The sequence below is a fragment of the Hippocampus bargibanti genome, linkage group LG15 (assembly GCF_051943395.1).
Source record: "Hippocampus bargibanti isolate YZ-2025 linkage group LG15, ASM5194339v1, whole genome shotgun sequence".
NCBI classification, from domain to species: Eukaryota; Metazoa; Chordata; class Actinopteri; order Syngnathiformes; family Syngnathidae; genus Hippocampus; species Hippocampus bargibanti.
This window is the reverse complement of record NC_142748.1, coordinates 8,825,234-8,839,864: the sequence shown is the minus strand read 5'-3', so window position 1 is coordinate 8,839,864 and position 14,631 is coordinate 8,825,234. Positions and strand designations below refer to the sequence as shown.

Here is a 14,631-nt window from a genome sequence, read left to right as displayed (position 1 = left end):
ACATGATCTTTTTTTCACCTAAAAACGCCTTACTGTACATGGTCTTTTTCTAACTAAAAACGCCTTACTATACATGGTCTTTTTTTCACCTAAAAACGCCTTACTATACATGGTCTTTTTTCATCTAAAATTGCCTTACTATACATGGTCTTTTTTCACCTAAAAACGCCTTACTATACATGGTCTTTTTTTGCCAAAAATGCCTTACTATACATGGTCTTTTTTCATCTAAAATTGCCTTACTATACATGATCTTTTTTTCACCGAAAAACGCCTTACTGTACATGGTCTTTTTTTGCCTAAAATGCCTTACTATACATGGTCTTTTTTCATCTAAAATTGCCTTACTATACATGATCGTTTTTTCACCTAAAAACGCCTTACTGTACATGGTCTTTTTCTAACTAAAAACGCCTTACTATACATGGTCTTTTTTTCATCTAAAATTGCCTTACTATACATAGTCTTTTTTTCATCTAAAATTGCCTTACTATACATGGTCTTTTTTAGCTAAAAACGTCTTACTATACATGGTCTTTTTTTAGCTAAAATTGCCTTACTATACATGGTCTTTTTTTGAGCTAAAACGCCTTACTATACATGGTCATTTTTTCACCTAAAACACCTTACTTTAAATGGTCTTTTTTCTCATCTAAAATTGCCTTACTATACATGGTCTTTTTTTCACCTAAAAACGCCTTACTATACATGGTCTTTTTCTAACTAAAAACGCCTTACTATACATGGTCTTTTTTTGCCTAAAATGCCTTACTATACATGGTCTTTTTTCATCTAAAATTGCCTTACTATACATGGTCTTTTTTTCATCTAAAATTGCCTTACTATACATGATCTTTTTTTCACCTAAAAACGCCTTACTGTACATGGTCTTTTTTTGCCTAAAATGCCTTACTATACATGGTCTTTTTTTCACCTAAAAACGCCTTACTATACATGGTCTTTTTTTGCCTAAAATGCCTTACTATACATGGTCTTTTTTCACCTAAAAACGCCTTACTGTACATGGTCTTTTTCTAACTAAAAACGCCTTACTATACATGGTCTTTTTTTCATCTAAAATTACCTTACTATACATAGTCTTTTTTGAGCTAAAATTGCCTTACTATACATGGTCTTTTTTAGCTAAAAACGTCTTACTATACATGGTCTTTTTTTCACCTAAAATTGCCTTACTATACATGGTCTTTTTTAGCAAAAAACGTCTTACTATACATGGTCTTTTTTCACCTAAAAACGCCTTACTATACATGGTCTTTTTTCATCTAAAATTGCCTTACTATACATGATCTTTTTTTCACCTAAAAACGCCTGACTATACATGGTCTTTTTTCATCTAAAATTGCCTTACTATACATGATCTTTTTTTCACCTAAAAACGCCTTACTGTACATGGTCTTTTTTTGCCTAAAATGCCTTACTATACATGGTCTTTTTTCATCTAAAATTGCCTTACTATACATGATCGTTTTTTCACCTAAAAACGCCTTTCTGTACATGGTCTTTTTCTAACTAAAAACGCCTTACTATACATGGTCTTTTTTTCATCTAAAATTACCTTACTATACATAGTCTTTTTTGAACTAAAATTGCCTTACTATACATGGTCTTTTTTCACCTAAAAACGCCTTACTATACATAGTCTTTTTTTCATCTAAAATTGCCTTACTATACATAGTCTTTTTTTCACCTAAAATTGCCTTACTATACATGGTCTTTTTTCATCTAAAATTGCCTTACTATACATAGTCTTTTTTTGAGCTAAAATTGCCTTACTATACATGGTCTTTTTTTCATCTAAAATTGCCTTACTATACATGGTCTTTTTTTCACCTAAAATTGCCTTACTATACATGGTCTTTTTTTTAGCTAAAAACGCCTTACTATACATGGTCTTTTTTCATCTAAAATTGCCTTACTATACATGATCTTTTTTTCACCTAAAAACGCCTTACTGTACATGGTCTTTTTCTAACTAAAAACGCCTTACTATACATGGTCTTTTTTTGACCTAAAATTGCCTTACTATACATGGTCTTTTTTTCACCTAAAAACGCCTTACTATACATGGTCTTTTTTCATCTAAAATTGCCTTACTATACATGATCTTTTTTTCACCGAAAAACGCCTTACTGTACATGGTCTTTTTTTGCCTAAAATGCCTTACTATACATGGTCTTTTTTCATCTAAAATTGCCTTACTATACATGATCGTTTTTTCACCTAAAAACGCCTTACTGTACATGGTCTTTTTCTAACTAAAAACGCCTTACTATACATGGTCTTTTTTTCATCTGAAATTACCTTACTATACATAGTCTTTTTTGAGCTAAAATTGCCTTACTATACATGGTCTTTTTTAGCTAAAAACGTCTTACTATACATGGTCTTTTTTTTAGCTAAAATTGCCTTACTATACATGGTCTTTTTTCATCTAAAATTGCCTTACTATACATGGTCTTTTTTTCACCTAAAAACGCCTTACTGTACATGGTCTTTTTCTAACTAAAAACGCCTAACTATACATGGTCTTTTTTTCATCTAAAATTGCCTTACTATACATAGTCTTTTTTTGAGCTAAAATTGCCTTACTATACATGGTCTTTTTTAGCTAAAAACGTCTTACTATACATGGTCTTTTTTTAGCTAAAATTGCCTTACTATACATGGTCTGTTTTAGCTAAAAACGTCTTACTATTGCACGGTCATTTTTTCATCTAAAATTGCCTTACTATACATGGTCTGTTTTAGCTAAAAACGTCTTACTATTGCACGGTCATTTTTTCATCTAAAATTGCCTTACTATACATGGTCTTTTTTTCACCTAAAAACGCCTTACTGTACATGGTCTTTTTCTAACTAAAAACGCCTAACTATACATGGTCTTTTTTTCATCTAAAATTGCCTTACTATACATAGTCTTTTTTTGAGCTAAAATTGCCTTACTATACATGGTCTTTTTTAGCTAAAAACGTCTTACTATACATGGTCTTTTTTTAGCTAAAATTGCCTTACTATACATGGTCTGTTTTAGCTAAAAACGTCTTACTATTGCACGGTCATTTTTTCATCTAAAATTGCCTTACTATACATGGTCTTTTTTGGAGCTAAAACGCCTTACTATACATGGTCATTTTTTCACCTAAAACACCTTACTTTAAATGGTCTTTTTTCTCATCTAAAATTGCCTTACTATACATGGTCTTTTTTTAGCTAAAAATGCCTTACTGTACATGGTCATTTTTTCACCTAAAAACACCTTAATAGACATGATCTTTTTTCCCTTAAAAACACCTGACTATACATGGTCTTTTTTTCACCTAAAAACGCCTTACTGTACAAGGTCTTTTTCGAACTAAAAACGCCTGACTATACATGGTCTTTTTTTGAGCTAAAACGTTTTTAGAAAAAAGACAAAAAAAGACCATGTACAGTAAGGCAATTTTAGATGAAAAAAAGACCATGTATAGTAAGGTGTTTCTAGGTGAAAAACAGACCATGTATAGTAAGCCGTTTGTAGGCAAAAAAGACCGTGTATCGTATGGCGTTTTTAGCCCGAAAAAAACCACCATGCTTCGTAAGGCGTTTTTGACCCAAAAAAAACGATCAAGTATTATGAAGAATTCGGCAGACGTTTGGAGTCGGAAAGACTCAAATTTCCGAAACTTTCTTGCTCTGTCCGATTGTGGCCATTTCCGTGCTCAGAGTGAATTGCTTGCGGCCCGACAGAAAGTCGAGTCAACGCATGTTTTCTGAAATTGTTTGACTGTTATCGTGTGAAAATATTTTTTTTGGGGGGGGGGGCTCAAAAACGCATCACTATATATTCATGATCGTTTTTTCTGTCTAAAAATTCCTTTATTTGTCCGCCAGAAGGATCTTATTCTCCATTGAACTAGATGTAGTTTTATTATTTGTCCGCCAGACGGCGCTAATTCCCCATTGATCTAGATGTGATTTATTTGTCCTCCAGAGGACTTTATTCTCAATGGAACTAGATGTAGTTTTGTTATTTGTCCACCAGACGGCGAAAATAACAGAATTACATCTAGATCGATGGAAGGAATATTTATCTTTCAATAAGACGAATATTAAAATAACAAATTTACTCGACGAATAGTGCACTAATCCTGTTGTTCAACAGACAAATAAATATAAATTGTGGCAGTAAAGCAGGTCACATGAAATAGAACTATGTGTAAAACCAGGTAGAATTTAAAGTATAAAACATTGTATGTAAACTAGAAATTTTTTATATGCAGAAAAGGTGAAGCTGAACTGAAATGTATTAGTTTAAAATACTGTACACAATGTCAGAGTGACAATTTTTTTAAATGGTCATTACAATCGTTACTTGTTCTTTGGTATTGAAACAATTTATTTATTTTTTCTCCTTTCATCACAGCCAACAATTTGCGCCGTCTGGCGGACAAATACAGAAATTACATCTAGATGACTGGGGAATTTGCGCCGTCTGGCGGACAAATAAAGAAATTACATCTAGAAGAATGGGGAATTTGCGCCGTCTGGCGGACAAATAAAAACACTACTTCTCGTTTTTTGGGGAATAAGCGCCGTCTGGCGGACAAATATTAAAATTACATCTAGATCGATGGAACAAATAATTATCTTTAAATTAGAGAAATATTACTTCTTGTGCCTGTCCCAAACCCGGATAAATACAGAGGGTTGTGTAAAGAAGGGCATCCGACGTCAAAGCTTGACAAAAAAACGAACATACGAATCAAACCTCTGAAGCTGAAGGACACTGACTGATTCGCTGCGGCGACACCTGATGGGAAAAACCCAAAGTAAAAGTTTGCTTACCAAATGGCTTTGTGGGCTCCGGGCCACTTGAAGGCGATATGCGCAGTTGAATCCAATCCACCAACAACAAGACGAACAGAAGAAGAAGCCGCACAAGAACGGACCGTCCCACATCCGCTTCAAAGAGCAACGACTTCCGCTGTCAACAAGCCAAGTCCTCGGTGAGTTATTTTAGCTTTTTATTCTCACTATTTGTCATTTATCCGTGATCGTGTTTAAGTGGCGAATTTAGGTGCACCATTACGATACGTTGCGACCGTCATTCTGCACGACCACGACTCGCCCCTAGCTCTCAATCAATCAGCGTTTGACTCGAATGTTGTTGTTTTAGATGTTTTCCACAACAAAGATTTAAGATACCATCCACGTGAGGGCAGATTAGTCTCTAAACTATTCACAGAAGTGCATCCGTAACACAAACGAAAACTACTATACGGGCTCTTTGTCGGGTAAAATCATGAAAAACGATTCAAATGCAAAAGAAACGACTTTTTTATGGACAAAACAAGTGTGACTTACCACTTTTGTTTCCCCCTCCCCACTTGATCAGATTGAAGAGGCTCCTGCGCCAAAAGTAACAGCTGCCAGACTCGGAGGCCATGCGGAAGGGACGCCAACTTGCATTTGCACACGTGAGTACTGAGCGGTGCGGTGTGCTTGAAGAGCTCATGTCATGTTGCACCACAAGGTGGCGATGAGCGTGCTCGTCTCTCACTCGACTTAAACTTGTGCTAAACAGTGACAACCCGGCCATTATCATGCACTTCTGGTTTGTTGTTATCATTGAGGTGGACCAAGTTAGATTAAAAATGTGTCTGTGTGCATCTATCTATCTATCTATCTATCTATCTATCTATCTATCTATCTATCTATCTATCTATCTATCTATCTATCTATCTATCTATCTATCTATCTCTCCATCCATCTATCTATATCCATCTATCTCTAATCTATCTTTGTGCACATGTGACTAACTTGGTCCACTTCATTGTCATTTAATAATTTTACCAAAATTGAAAAACTTTACGAAAAGAGTGTGATCGTGTTGTTGTGGAGCACACTGCACTTTGTTTTTGTTAAGTGGGAGAAGTCGGATGTGCTCATGTCTGCCCTGTTGTGTCATGATGTCACATATGAGCTGATCAAGCGCAAGCCCCCGTCTTGGGCCTGTCGTCATTGTTTGTGCCACTTGAACATTGATATTGGTAAAATGCTTTCATGTTGTCATGTTAGCTTTTCTTTTCAATAAAAATGGTTCAACTTGAATTCCAGTCTTTGCCTTTATATGACGAAATCCACCCTCAACTCACTCAGCCTTTCATGCGTCATCGTCATGTGGCACTTAGAAAATTTTTGAAAAATGCTTCAATACAAAGGTCATGTGAAATCCACCAGAACCGTGTAATCACTGTCTGGAGTGACTAAAGTGCACCTCTAACCTTAAATCTTAGGTGGGACTTAGAAAAATTTTGAAGAGGCGAGTGGGACTTAGAAAATGTTTGAAAATGCTTCAGTGTACAGGTCATGTGAAAGCCACCAGAACAGTGTAATCACTGTCTGAAGTGACCAAAGTGCACCTCTAACATTGACTCTTAGGTGGGACTTAGAAACTTTTTGAAGAAAGCAGTGGGACTTAGAAAAAAATTGAAGAAACGAGTGGGACTTAGAAAAAAATTGAAGAAACGAGTGGGACTTAGAAAAAAATTGAAGAAACGAGTGGGACTTAGAATCATTTTGAAAATGCTTCAATGCATAGGTCATTTAAAAGCCACCAGAACAGTGTAATCACTGTCTGGAGTGACTAAAGTGCACCTCTAACCTTAAATCTTAGGTGGGACTTAGAAAATTTTTGAAGAAAGCAGTGGGACTTAGAGAAAAATTGAAGAAACGAGTGGGACTTAGAATCATTTTGAAAATGCTTCAATGTACAGGTCATGTGAAAGCCACCAGAACAGTGTAATCACTGTCTGGAGTGACTAAAGTGCACCTCTAACCTTAAATCTTAGGTGGGACTTAGAAAATTTTTGAAGAAAGCAGTGGGACTTAGAAAAAAAATGAAGAAACGAGTGGGACTTAGAATCATTTTGAAAATGCTTCAATGTACAGGTCATGTGAAAGCCACCAGAACAGTGTAATCACTGTCTGGAGTGACGAAAGTGCACATCTAACATTGACTCTTAGGTGGGACTTAGAAACTTTTTGAAGAAATCAGTGGGACTTAGAAAAAAAAATGAAGAAACGAGTGGGACTTAGAAACTTTTTGAAGAAATCAGTGGGACTTAGAAAAAAAAATGAAGAAACGAGTGGGACTTAGAAACATTTTGAAAATGCTTCAATGCATAGGTCATTTAAAAGCCACCAGAACAGTGTAACCACTGTCTGGAGTGACTAAAGTGCACCTCTAACATTGACTCTTAGGTGGGACTTAGAGAAATTCTGAAGAAACGAGTGGGACTTAGAAACTTTTTGAAGAAATCAGTGGGACTTAGAAAAAAAAATTGAAGAAACGAGTGGGACTTAGAAACATTTTGAAAATGCTTCAGTACATAGGCCATGTGAAAGCCACTAGAACAGTATACCCACTATCTGGAGTGACGAAAGTGCACGCCTAACCTTGAATCTTAGGTGGGACTTAGAAAAAAAATTAAAAATGCTGCATGTTAAACCCAGTGCAACAGTAATATGACTGTCGAGAGTGACTGAAGTGCACCTGTAACCTTGAATCTTAGGTGGGACTTAGAAAATGTTTTAAAATGCTTCAATGCACAGCTCATGTGAAAGCCACCGAAACAGTGATATGACTCTCTGGAGTGACAAAAGTGAACCTCTAACATTGAATCTTAGGTGGGACTTAGAATTTTTTTGAAAGAGCTGCATGTTAAACCCATGGCAACAGTGATATGACTGTCGAGAGTGACTGAAGTGCACCTCTAACCTTGAATCTCAGGTAGGACTTAGAAATTTTTTGAAAATGCTTCAATGCACAGGTCATGTGAAAGCCGCTAGAACAGTGTAATCACTGTCTGGAGTGACTAAAGTGCACCTCTAACCTATAATTTTAGGTTGGAATTAGAAAAAAATGACAAATGCTGCATGTTATACCCAGTGCAACAGTGAAATGACTGTCAAGAGTGACTAAAGTGCACCTCTAACCTTGAATCTCAGGTAGGACTTTTTGAATTTTTGAAGAAGCGAGTAGGACTTTGAAAAAAAATTGAAAATGCTTCAATGCAAAAGTCATGTGAAAGCCACCGGAACAGTGTAATCACTGTCTGGAGTAACGAACGTGCACCTCTAACCTTGAATTTTAGGTGTTACTTAGAAAAAAAAAAAAAAAAAATGCTGCATGTTAAACCCATGGAAACAGTGAGATGACTGTCAAAAGTGACTAAAGTGCACCTCTAACCTTGAATCTTAGGTGGGATTTAGAATATTTGTGAAAAATGCTGCACTTAAATGCCACCGAAACAGTGAAATTACTGTCAAAAGTGACTAAAGTGCACCTCTAACATTGAATCTCAGGTGGGACTTAGAAAAATTTTGAAGAACGAGTGGGACTTAGAAAAATTTTGAAAAATGCTGCAATGCCCGCCCCAAACCCCGCCCCAAACTCCGCCCAATTCCCAAACCACCAATCACAGTCGAGGGCCTCATTTGCATAGCCAATCAAAACCGCCTCATTTGCATAACCACGCCCACTTTTACAATTTCTCTAAGTCCCAAAATGATACTCCGCTCTGATTGGTCAGAATTTACATAGCCACGCCTTAATTCATGCCAACCAATCAGGAGGGACCTCATTTACATAGACCCGCCTACCTTTCCACCTACCAGAGCCCGCTTTCATAATGCTCCGCCCACTTTCACAGCTACCAGCCAATCAGTAGCGTTTATTCCAGACAGGCCACGCCCACTTTTTCAGATTTTTGCCCTGAAAAAAAAATTTTGAAAAAATTTTTTTTTTTTAAAAAAAATTTTTGAAAAAAAAAAAAAAAATTTTGAAAAAAAAAATTTTGAAAAAAAAATTTTTGAAAAAAAAAATTTTGAAAAAAAAATTTTGAAAATTTTTTTTGAAAAAAATTTAGAAAATTATTTTTGATTTTTTTTTTTTTTTTTTTTTTTTTTATGTTTAATATTTTTAAAAGCTGTAATGTGTTTAAGAATGAAGTTGAGAGTTAAAGTGTTTTAATCAAGCTTTATTTTGCAGAGTAAACAATCACAAAGAAGAAAAATTACAATGTTGGATGGCAGTCTGCTTGTTGCCGGGCGGCAAAGTGGTCGGTCGGATGGTCGGACGATCGCGGGACGGGTGTGTTGATCTAAGAGGAAAGACATCCAGGAGTTAGAGGCAAGTCCACTTCTTGTGCAGACAAAAAAAAAAAAAAAAAAAAAAAAAAAAAAAAAAAAACTTAAAAAAATATTTTAAAAAAAAAGTTAAAAAAAAAAGAAATAAAGTGTTTAAGAAACACTCACCTAAAAGTGTGATGCCATTTCAGCCTTCTGCTTTTGGTGAAGTCAGCTTGAGGCAGCAGACCTGAAACGAAAAGACATTGTCAGTTGTGAGCAAACTCACCAACAGGGAGGTTGACGCCACATCGCTCGTCTGAGCCTCTTCAAGCCGGTGGCGTCAAACGACGCTCTGCCTGTTCAAGTGGCTTCTCTGCAGTCAAAAAGGGGGAGAAAAAAGAAAGTTTGTTTGCATCTTGGCTCATCTGAAACAACGATCATGGCGCCATGTTGGGTCAACCACCAGCGGTCACCGAAGCATCAATGGCTGAAGAGGATGTAGTCTTCTCGTGGCCAAAGATGTCGTTTGGCGCCGCCTTGTGGACACGAGCTGAAAGGAAAAACAAAATCTGCACAAATGCACAGAACGGTAAAGAAATGTACCTTAAACTGTCCCTCAAAGCTCAAAAGCTTTGGGGAAACCTGCAAAAAAAGAAATGGGTGACAAAATATTCACGTCAGCCACTGTTTTGCAAAGTGATCACATCCGGGAGACACAACTGGCCCATTCGCCAGAAAGCTCTGGATGAGGTGAGGATGTCGTTACACCTGCACACAAAAAAAATGATCAACTGGAGTGAATTCAAATCATTCATATCTTCCTCTCATTTTGTTGTCCAGGGGGAAAACAGCAACTCCTTTTGACCGTCTGGAGATTTCACGTTACAGCACCAACGTTGGCAATCCACCTAGTTGGAAGGAAGAAAAAAAAGGGAGGTATGCAATGCACCAGTCAAGCTTTTCATTCAATTTTTTAATGTGGGTCAACTTGAAAAATGTAAACATTTTATTTGCTCAGCGTCATGGCGGCTTCGATGGCACCAACTGGAAGCTTTTCTGCCCCCAAAAAGAAAATTGGCTGCTTTTCATCTTGGCTCATCTCAACAATTGTTGATCACCACCTGAGAGGGGGGAAAAAAAAACACTTTTAGTCTCTTTCCCAACAGAAACATGACTGGCGAAAAAGGTCGATGTCACTTGAGCCTTTCTGGTCTTCAGAGTTGCTGCCGATTCCGCTTTTGCAGGGCCAAGAGATCCTTTGTCACCACCTGAGCACAAAGAAAAACATACTGAGTGTAAGTGCACAGAATGTTCAATCTTCATTTTAGACGGTCTTCAGAAATGTCTGTAAAAGAGAAATGCGTTACAAAATGTTCACTTGAGCCATTTTGCTTTTTTTCCAAACCCAGCAGACACCGCAACGGGGGCCCCATTTTCCATCATCTTGTTCCGCGGGCTGCTCTGGATCAAGTTGAGATGCCTGCACAGACACAAAAAAAAGGTTGTTAGTAAGCGTGAATACTCGTCATTTCCCATGTTACCTTCCTCCAGTTTTGTCCAGGAGAACGCCCCCCCCCGAAGCCACCTGTACCTCCTCCTCGTGTCCTGAAATGAAATTAAAACATGATTTAGGAGATGTATGCGTAGAAGTGTTTTTGTCTCACCAGTGACAGAGCGAATGGGGGAGCCAGACACGTCGTTGTCGTCGTCAGCAGTGGACTGCAGCATAACGGGTGGCCTGAAAAAGAAAAAAAATAGTTAGCAACTTAAACTACGGTAAGCCGTTTAAACAATACCACTCCACCCCAGAAAATAAAATATTCACCAAAAGCCTTTTTAGAGTTGCCCAGCCTGTGGAAAGAAATGACACAATTACAACCAAGTAAGAACAGAATCTCGTCTAAAATGTAGAACTAAAAACGCTGGCAAACGCTTACCTTTTCTGTACACTGAAAAGGAGAAAAAAATAACGAACATAGTGCCATTGAAATAGCAGGCGACTTACCTTTTGTAGCGTTTAACAGCCTGAAAACGCGAAGGAATGTTAAATTAGAAAAAAAAAAAAGTTACGTTATCGACGAAAAAGAACCGAAAACGCTGCGTTTAGCAAACGCGAGCAACTTACCTTCAGAGGCACGCTGTAAAATAAACTAAAAACATAAAAAAACGATTTAGTTCAATCGAACATTATGTCGTTTAAACTTGCAGGCGACTTACCGTGCAAGAGCTTAAAAGCCTGAAAACGTGAAAAATGTTAAAATAGAGCGATAAAAAAGTCGAAAAAGAAACCTTAAACGTTCCGTTTGTCAAACGCGAGCACGTTAGCTTCTCTGGACGCTGGAAAAGAAATTAGAAAAAAAAACGAGTTCAATCGAACATTATGCCGTTTAAACCTGCAGGCGACTTACCGTGCACAGTTAAAAAGCGCGAAAACGTGAAAAATGTTAAAATGGATTGATAAAAAGTCAAAAAAGAAACCTTAAACGTCCCGTTTGTCAAACGCGAGCACCTGAGCTTCTCTGCACGCTGAAAAAGAAAGAAAATTGCAAAACGAGTGTCAGTTCAGTCAAACATTTAATATTGCAGGTGACTTACCGTGGAAGAGTTGAAAAGTCTGAAAAGGATTAAAAATGTTAAAAGTTGCACAAACGAGAAATTGCAAGACCAAAAAAGAAAGTTAAAACGTGCATTTTGTCATACCTTGAGGTCGTCTTGCAGGCGTTGCTGTGGAGGTGGAGGTGCAGTCGGCCGTCATCTTGGAGGGAAAGAGAACGACTGTTCAATTTGTCGCAGTTTAAATACGTTTTCGTTGATTACGTCAATCGTCACGTGATTAATTAAAAAAAAGAAGAAAAAAACGACCTGTAGAAACAGTAGGATATTAAAGGTGAGGCAAATATGAGCGCTCCTGGTTAAATTCGAACGCGGACCACACGGACCGCAACGCAGGCCTTTTACCACTAAGCTAACTGCGCTGACAACTTCCGCCCTTGAAGTCATATTTCACTAGTCCACACGGTGTCACCAATTTTTGTTGGTATTGGATCAACGGACAAATATAACATCCAAATCAGGAGTTTTCAAATCTGAGTTAGTCGAGTGGTCTAAGACTTTACTTACAGTCCAGCTGACTCGTGTTCGATTCCCCTTTTCTGCTCACCTGACTTTATGCACATATGTGCAGGTGAGAGCGGGTATCGAACTAGAGTCATCTGGACCGCAGCCAAAGTTTTAGACCACTCGACTATTGCAAACAAGTTTTTTTGCGAATTTTGATCGGTAGTCATGAGCACCGACACAGATTATGCCAACAAATATAATGTCCGGATGATAGGTTTTCAGATCCAAGTTGGTCAAGTGATGAAAGACTAAACTTGTGGTTCAGCTGACTCCTGTTCGAGTCTCATCTCACCTGCAGAATTTATGCATACATATGCAGGTGGCAGCGGGAATCGAACCAGAGACTTCCGGGTCGCAACCAAAGTTTTAGACCACTCAACCATTACAGTTGAGTTTTGAAATACATTTTGATCGGTAGTCACGAGTATTAACATGGTTTTTACCAATGAATATGACTTCCGAATGATATATTTCAGTTCTGAGTTAGTCAAGTGGTCTAAGACTAAACTTGGGGTTCAGCTGACTCCTGTTCGAGTCCCATCTCATCTGCAGAATTTATGCAAACATATGCAGGTGGCAGCGGGAATCGAACCCCAGACTTCAGAGTCGCAAGCAAAGTTTTAGACCACTCAACCATTACAGTTGAGTTTTGAAACAGATTGAGATCGGTAGTCACGAGCACCGACATGGTGTATTTCAATAAATATAACTTCCAAACTGTTGGTTTACAGGTCCAGCTTGGTTGAATGGTCTACGACTAAACTTGTGGTTCGGGTGACTCGTGTTCCAGTCCCACCTCATCTGCAGAATTTATGCATGCATCAGCAGGTGGCAGCGGGAATCAAACTCGAGACTTCCGGGTCGCAGCCAAATTTTTAGACCACTCAACCATTACAGTTGAGTTTTGAAACAGATTTTGATCGCTAGTCATGAGTATTAACATGGTTTTTGCCAATGAATATGACTTCCGAATGATATATTTCAGTTCTGAGTTAGTCAAGTGGTCTGAGACTAAACTTGTGGTTCAGCTGACTCCTGTTCGAGTCCCATCTCATCTGCAGAATTTATGCATACATATGCAGGTGGCAGCGGGAATCGAACCAGAGACTTCCGGGTCGCATCCAAAGTTTTAGACCACTCAACCATTACAGTTGAGTTTTGAAGCAGATGTTGATCGGTAGTCACGAGTATTAACATGGCTTTACCAATGAATATGACTTGTAAACTGTTGCTTTACAGGTCCAGTTTGGTTGAGTGGTCTACGACTAAACTTGCGGTTCGGGCGACTCGTGTTCCATTCCCACCTCATCTGCAGAATTTATGCATGCATCAGCAGGTGGCAGCGGGAATCGAACTCGAGACTTCCGGGTCGCAGCCAAAGTTTGAGACCACTCAACCATTACAGTTGAGTTTTGAAACAGATCTTGATCGGTAGTCACGAACACCGACATGGTTTATTTCAATAAATATAACTTCCGAATGAGGTATTATCACATCCGAGTTGGTGAAGTGGTGTAAGACTAAACATGTGGTTGTGCAGACTCCTGTTCGAGTCCAGTCTGATCTGCCAAATTTATGCTCGCATACGCAGGGGAGAGCGGGATTCGAACCGGAGACAGCCGGGCCGCAAACAAATGTTTTACCACTGGACTATCGCAGATAAGATTTTCAGAGAACTTTCAAGTGTATTCATGGGAAGTATTGTGGTTGGTATGAATAAATATAGCTTGCAAATGGTTGTTTTTCAGATCCAACTTGGTCAAGTGGTATAAGACAATACTTGGAGTTCAGGTGATCCCTGTTCGAATCTCCTTTTCTCCTCACCCACATTACTGGCCAATTGTCGGTGAGTGTGGGACTCAAACACCAGTCGCCCGTAGCGGAGCCAAACATTTTGTCCACTCAACCATGGCGGCTGAGTTTCCCAATGAATGTTTTCCCATAGTCATACGGAGTAGCATGGTTCATATGATTGCATAAGCTCATCTTGTGGTCAAAGACTATGCCTGCTTGTCCTTACAGGGGTCGCAGAAGGTCATGGATCCTATCGCAACAGTCTTTGGGCACAATGAGGAGGACATCTTGAAATGTTCGCAAAGCATAAAAGTCAATAATTCAACACAAGATGTCTCTACTACGTGATTTCTTGTATTGTTTAAAAGATTGGAGAGTCCTTTGTTTGCGAACAAAATGCATCGGTGTTGATGCGCGAGTGTCTTCAAATATTCATTTGCTTTAATCATGATGATGATGATTTACTATGAAAGAATATCTTGTTTTTCTATCCTTTCACCCCCCCCCCCCCTTCACCCCATCCCCTTTCAAATTGCTGCTGTGGACTGAAAATTTCCCCATTGTGGGACGAATAAAGCTTTTCTG

At 38.2% G+C, this 14,631-nt stretch overlaps 3 long non-coding RNA genes across 13 annotated transcripts in view; 1 reads left to right on the top strand and 2 right to left on the bottom strand.

Moving 5' to 3' along the window:
• The window catches only part of LOC148887611 (uncharacterized), a 22,427-nt gene extending 16,925 nt beyond the window's left edge, over positions 1–5,502 (bottom strand). For all 3 annotated transcript variants that reach the window (XR_016117645.1, XR_016117646.1, XR_016117647.1), the window contains exons 1-2: positions 5,365–5,502; positions 4,846–4,984 (exon numbers count right to left, since the gene is read on the bottom strand). This is a non-coding gene — a long non-coding RNA (uncharacterized LOC148887611). The remainder of the gene's footprint in view (positions 1–4,845; positions 4,985–5,364) is intronic.
• Positions 4,916–14,631, top strand: LOC148887609 (uncharacterized). Of its 9 annotated transcripts, none has more exons than XR_016117643.1 (11): positions 4,916–5,006; positions 5,396–5,477; positions 9,053–9,193; positions 9,342–9,721; positions 9,830–9,882; positions 9,973–10,068; positions 10,151–10,427; positions 10,545–10,633; positions 10,800–10,908; positions 14,001–14,098; positions 14,275–14,631. It is a non-coding gene; the product is annotated as an uncharacterized LOC148887609 (long non-coding RNA). The 9 variants fall into 9 exon arrangements; XR_016117639.1 differs by having other exon boundaries at positions 10,542–10,633; XR_016117641.1 differs by adding an exon at positions 12,984–13,148 and having other exon boundaries at positions 10,542–10,908.
• On the bottom strand, positions 10,733–12,977 carry LOC148887610 (uncharacterized). The gene is made up of 3 exons (XR_016117648.1): positions 11,541–12,977; positions 10,958–11,469; positions 10,733–10,870 (listed from the first exon to the last, which is right to left on the bottom strand). It is a non-coding gene; the product is annotated as an uncharacterized LOC148887610 (long non-coding RNA).